Raw genomic sequence first — 7,036 nt, 5'->3', positions numbered from 1 at the left:
AGTATGTGTATCAGAATAATGTAATCAAATGTAATATTATATGTAGGTCCGTGACGAGGAAAACCCGAAGAACACAGCAGGTGACTAACGACCAGGTAGTAGTAATAATCTCTTTCATACCAATCGTCCTAAACTGGTTGCATTCCGTCATCCAGGGTTCTCTATTATGTCACAGAAAGCCAAATCACTATTTTACTGGCCTACGATGCTTACAGATATAAAAAGCAAATAACTAATTGTAACACGTGCCATGAAACCAAGGGATACACTAAGACACCTGTCAGTTTAGGGGCCTATCCTGTGCCAAATCAGTCCTTGAAAGAATACATGTAGAATCATTAACAGAGTTACGAGTCTGACAGAGGAAATAAACACCTCTTAGTGTTAATAGTTCCTTGACACGTTATATAGAATTAATAGCACTAAAAACAAACACCGCAATTGTGTGCGCTAGGAATATTTATGAGTGCTAAATCAGTAAACATGGAATTCAACACATAATAATCTGTGACTCGGGTGGTGTAAATCAATAATAATCTCGTTAATTCGTTGTGTGAATTCCTTTCCATTAAGAAAACCAATACTATATTTTATCGCCCAGAGTCAATCGGTTTGGTAGAATAATGGATAAATAAAAAAATGTCAATGTCTTACGAGTTACATTCGTGATATTGGATCCGAACTGGATTATAGCGGTTCTCACAGTTTTAAATACCTTTATCATTCATATATTGTATCTACAGAATTGATACCGCAAGTAGCCTTATACGGTACGCCGCTAGAACACTTTTCCACATATTCAAGCCAACCATTAATTTATCAAATATATATATATAAAATATATAAAAAAAAAAAAAAAAATAAATATGGATACAAGTGGAGTCGATATAATACACTCCGTAAGGAGTCGGAAAGGTTACAAATTATAACAAAAAAATCAATAAGCAAAACGTAACCATAGGTTAATTAAATATCCAAATATATAAGCGTAAAGATTTGAACTCTAACTTAACGCTTTAGTAATGACAAATAAGCTAAAAGTTCAAACACATATCAAAACCTACTGACATATTGTCTGTCCCGGTGATTTATATTCATAGTCAATGAAAAAAATAAGATATAACAAATAAATAAAATAGAATAAAATAAAAGAGATTTTAAAGTCAGGAAGTCTAGAAGTGAAAATGTATATCTATGCAAATAATCTTATACAGGGCAAATAGTATACATAAAATTTGTATGGAAACCTTTTTTCATTAGTTTGAATAAGGAATATCTATTTTAACATAATTACATTTATTTACAATCATGCAGATTTCCAACATGAAACTAATATACTGTTCAATTTTGGTACTGTTTTTTTTTCAGACATTCTTCTCGTGTGGGTCGAGTATTAAAAAACAAAAAATCTATACTAAAGTCGTATTTATTACAGCAAGTAACGTAACTCTTAGCTGGCTGAGAGCAATCTCCTGCCAGGACGACGTCATCAGTTCTGAAGGTGCATGGCGCGTCTGCCAACTCATTGTTGTTCTTTTTAACCTTAACAAACCGCTTGCAAAGCAGGTTGACTCGAGAGAGGAATGCTTAGCTCATGAACTTCACATGTGGTTCATGGGTCACGATGACATGACATAGCCATAACCTATTCTTATCCGTGTGTGCAATGCAATTAGTTAAGGATTGCAATCGTTTTAAAATGAATAAACAAAATAAGCAAACAGAATTTCTATAACAACAAAATGAATTAATTTTTTCTGAACCTCATAGACAATTAGAGTAAATAAATCAGTTATGACATTGGTAAACGGACATTTAGAAGTATCAAGACATGTATATGAAAAATTTACTTGCAACATTAGCCTATGACAATTCAAGTAAATCACATTCATGGGAAAATGTCACATTTTCTTGAAAAAACCCAAAGTTTATATAGAAATTAGTTACATAGTGGGTTCTTTCATTGCATCTCTAGCCTATTAATAAAGTTTAAAAATTAACCTTAGAGGATGCGCGCGAGAAAATTGAATAGGAAACTTTTGTTAGGGGCACATAGGATCAGATTTTATCACAACTTAATTTCAGTTAGCATAGAGAAATACAGAATCATGATTAATATTCTCTTTGACTCTTATGTTGCCTGGCAATCTTACAAATAGCTCCGTTTTCCACTTCTTTGTCTAGTAACTTACTACCAGTAATATCGAATTTTCTTTGGGATTCGTATTGATATCTGTTTATTTTTTATAATTATGGATATTTTTAGTCATCATAGACCTGGATAGGTTCACTCATTATTAATGCCATGGATAAAAAAGTTTGTACAGCTGACTCTTTTTAAATTCCATAAAAAATCAGCGAATTCTTGTGGGTTAAGTCTGGTTCTAAATGGCTTTCTACCCCCTGTATTTGGATGTCGTCTGAATTTACTTTGCCCCTGTGACAAGTATAATTTCACTTGCACGCTGATTAATGGAACCTGCTTACAGTATCCTGCAGTACGAGAGTTTCACATCTCAACTTCAAAAAATCGTTTGTTGCTGCGGACGACGGCAGTCGAGTAACAACCGCCTACAATGTGAAAGGAATAAGCACCATCATGGACTTCTTCGACTGACACCGTATCCCGTCGTTAATCTTGTTTTAATGCGGAACGCTCCGGCGGCTGTCGGAAATCGACTACAAAAGGGACATACTTCCGACAATTACGACCAGAAGGATATTCAACTCTACGTTGCTGGCGAAGGACTCGTGCTGGGGGTGATTTTATTCATCGTGAACGTATTCGTGTGGCTTAGGATGCAGAGAACAAGTATGAGGTATACGTCATCTTAGCATCTCTGGTCTGATCACATTCCTGCAAGCAATCTGGTTGACCTCTTTAGTTTTAGTCTTTTATATATATATGGAATAACATTCCATATTTTTATTATGTAATCACTTACATAAAAGCTCGGTCAGCTACCAAAACCAAACACGGAATATTACTCAAGCTTGACTTGCATTTGACTTATAGGAATGTGATACAGACACTATGTGAATATATATAGATATATAGAAAATACTTATAAGTAAAAAAAAATTCATGGTGTACACAAATACAGATTCAAGTAATAAGATATAGGACACAATATGCTTATAATGATATTCGTAGATAATAGAGATCACGTGATATATACTGATACAGTTTTTCACTTCATCTCATTAAGATACATATACTACAGAAAATACTAATGTACTCTGAAAATATGATAAAAATCATATTTTAACTGATAAAAATTTCATATATGAATTGATAAAATTATTAATGTTTATGCTGATTGATTTGTTGATTTTTATGCTAACTGTTATATGTCTGCAGTTATTGGTAGGATAAAAGGTAACAGATTGATTATAGGCTACCTGATTTATTTATACATATGTATATGGATTCATATAATTATGATTAATATATGTGCACTTTAAATAGATTCCTACTGCGTACACGCAAAGTAATATTTCGACTCTGTTATTTATGATCATTTATATATAGGATACATGATACTTTATATATATAGGATACATGACCGAGGTTATACAACTACACATTTAACTAGCGTTCGAACAACTTTTCGTCCATTACACAGTTCCAGACGACCACCTATAGCCAAATGAAATGGCCAATTCCAAATGGTTAAAACAAGGGGAAAATTTGCCTGGGTGGGGTCCAACGTTCTATTTCGGCCTCATACTTGTTCTCTGCATCCTAAGCCACACAAATACGTTCGCGATGAATAAAATCATCCCCAGCACGAGTCCTTCGCCAGCAACGTAGAGTTGAATATCCTTCTGGTCGTAATTGTCGGAAGTATGTCCCTTTTGTAGTCAATTTCCGACAGCCGCCGGAGCATTCCGCATTAAGACGAGATTAACGACGGGATATGGGTGTCGGTCGAAGAAGTCCATGAAATAAGCTTGTTCACTTATGATGGTGCTTATTACTTTCACATTGTAGGCGGTTGTTACTTGACTGCCGTCGTCCGCAGCGACGAACGATTTTTTGAAGTTGCAATGTGAAACTCTCGTACTGCAGGATACTGTAACCAGGTTCCATTAATCAGCCTGCAAGTGAAATTATACTTGTCACAAGGGCAAAGTAATTTCAGACATCATCAAATATGGGAGGAAGAAAGCCATTTAGAACCAGACTTAACCCACATGAATTCGCTGATATTTTATGGAATTCAAAAGAGTTAGCTGTACAAACTTTTTTATCCATGGCATTAACAATGAGTGAACCTATCCAGGTCTATGATGACTGTAAAAATATCCATAATTATAAAAAATAAACAGATATCAATACGAATCCCAAAGAAAATTCGATATTACTGGTAGTAAGTTACTAGACAAAGAAGTGTGAAACGGAACTGTTTTTAAGATTGCCAGGCAACATAAGAGTCAAAGAGAATATTAATCATGATTCTGTATTTCTCTATGCTTACTGAAATTAAGCTTTGATACCATCCGATCCTATGTGCCCCTAACAAAAGTTTCCTATTCAATTTTCTCGCGCGCATCCTCTGAGGTTAATTTTTAAAACTTTATTAATAGGCAGGAGATGCAACGAAAGAACCCACTATGTAACTAATTTTTATATAAACTTTGGGTTTTTCAAGAAAATGTGACATTTTCTCATGAATGTGATTTACTTGAATTGTAATAGACTAATGTTGCAAGTAAATATTTCATATCCATGAATTGATACTTCTAAATGTCCATATACCAATGTCAAAGGCTGATTTATTGACTCTAATTGTCTATGAGGTTCAGAAAAAATTAATTCATTTTGTTGTTATAGAAATTCTATTTGCTTATTTTGTTCATTAATTTTAAAATGATTGCGGTTCCTTAACTAAAGTTGTATTGCACACACGGATAAGAATAAGTTACGGCTATGAACCATGAGCCACATGTGAAGTTCATGAGCTAAGCATTCCTCTCTCCAGCCAGCCTGCTTTGCAAGCGGTTTATTGAGGTTAAAAGGAACAATGCTGAATCGGCAAACGCGCAATGCACCTTCTAGAACTGATGACGTTGTCACCTGGCAGGAGATTGCTCTCAGCCAGCTAAGAGTTACGTTACTTGCTGTAATAAATACGACTTGAGTATAAATTGTTTTTTTTTTTTTTTTTTTTTTTTTCTGGTTTAATACTCCACCCACATGAGAAGAATGTCTGAATAAAAACAGTACCAAAATTGAACAATATATCAGTTTCATGTTGGAAATCTGCATGATTGTAAATAAATGTAATTATGTTAAATTAGATTTTCCTTAATCAAACTAATGAAAAAAGGTTTCCATACAAATTCTATATATATTATTTGCCCTGTAAGATCCATATAGGATTATTCCATAGATATACATTTTCACTTCTAGACTTCCTGACTTTAAAATCTATTTTATTTTATTTTATTTTATTTATTTATTTTTTTTTTTTCATTGACTACGAATATAAATCACCGGGACAGACAATATGTCAGTAGGTTTTGAAATGTGTTTGAATTTTTAGCTTATTTGTCATTACTAAAGCGTTAAGTTAAAGTTCAAATCTTTACGCATATATATTTGGATATTTGATTAACCTATGGTTACGTTTTGCTTATTGATTTTATCATGATTCCTTTGTTGTTATTATTTGTAACCCTTCCGACTTCTTACGGAGTGTATTATATCAACTCCACTTATATCCATATTGATTTTATTTTTTATATTTATTTATATATATATATATATATATTTTATATACATTTGATAAATTAATGGTTGGCTTAAATATGTGGAAAAGTGTTCTAGCGGCGTACCATATAAGGCTACTTGCGGTATCAATTCTATAGATACAAGATATGAGTGATAAAGGTATTTAAAACCGCGAGAACCGCTATAATCCAGTTCGGGTCCAATATCACGAGTTGTAACTCGTAAGACATTGACACTTACCTATTTATCCTTTCTACCAAACCTATTGACTCTGGGTGATAAAATATAGTATTGGTTTTCTTAATGGAAAGGAATTCACACAACGAGTTAAGGAGATTATTATTGATTTACACCACCCGAGTCAGATTATTATTATGTGTTGAATTCCATGTTTACTGATTTAGCACTCATAAATATTCCTAGCACACTCAATTGCGGTGTTTGTTTTTAGTGCTATTATATAACGTGTCAAGGAACTATTAACACTAAGAAGTATTTATTTCCTCTGTCAGACTCGTAATTCTATTAATAATTCTACGTATATTCTTTCAAGGATGGATTTGGCATAGGATAGGCCCCTAAACTGACAGGTGTCTTAGTGTATCCCTTGTTATCATGACACGTGTTACAATTAGTTATGTGCTTTTTATATCTGTAAGCATTGTAGGCCAGTAAACAGTGATTTGGCTTTCTGTGACATAATAGAGAACCCTGGATGACGGAATGCAACCAGTTTAGGACGATTGGTATAGAAGAGATTATTACTACTACCTGGTCGATAGTCACCTGCTGTGTTCTTCGGGTTTTCCTCGTCACGGACCTACATATAATATTACATTTGATTACATTATTCTGATACACATACTTTAAATATACTTTTGCTTTAGGGTTTCTGTTCGAAGTGTTTATTGTTTTGCTTAGCTGCTGACCCTGTGTCCGTTCGAAGTGTTCATTGTTTTGCTTAGCTGCTGACCCTGTTTCCGTTCGAAGTGTTTATTGTTTTGCTTATTGCTGTTGACTCTTGCTTTGTTCAGTTTGTAACAGTTTGGCGCTCCAACCCAGATATTCAATGCTTGCGATCTCTTGGGTTAATGAATTTTCTTGTTTAGATACAGTTTTAACAATAGGCACGGATGTTTCTATATCTTTTAGTCCAATTAATGGTTCTTTGCAGTATGGTGCGGGATTGCGGGATAATGCGTCAGCTATGATAATTGCTTTCCCAGGTAGATACCTTAACTTGGCTCCAAAGACCTGAATGATCATATGCCAATGAGTTCCTTTGGGACTGTGATTAAA

Source organism: Macrobrachium nipponense, chromosome 1, assembly GCF_015104395.2.
Source record: "Macrobrachium nipponense isolate FS-2020 chromosome 1, ASM1510439v2, whole genome shotgun sequence".
Taxonomy (NCBI): Eukaryota; Metazoa; Arthropoda; class Malacostraca; order Decapoda; family Palaemonidae; genus Macrobrachium; species Macrobrachium nipponense.
This window is presented reverse-complemented; position numbering follows the sequence as displayed.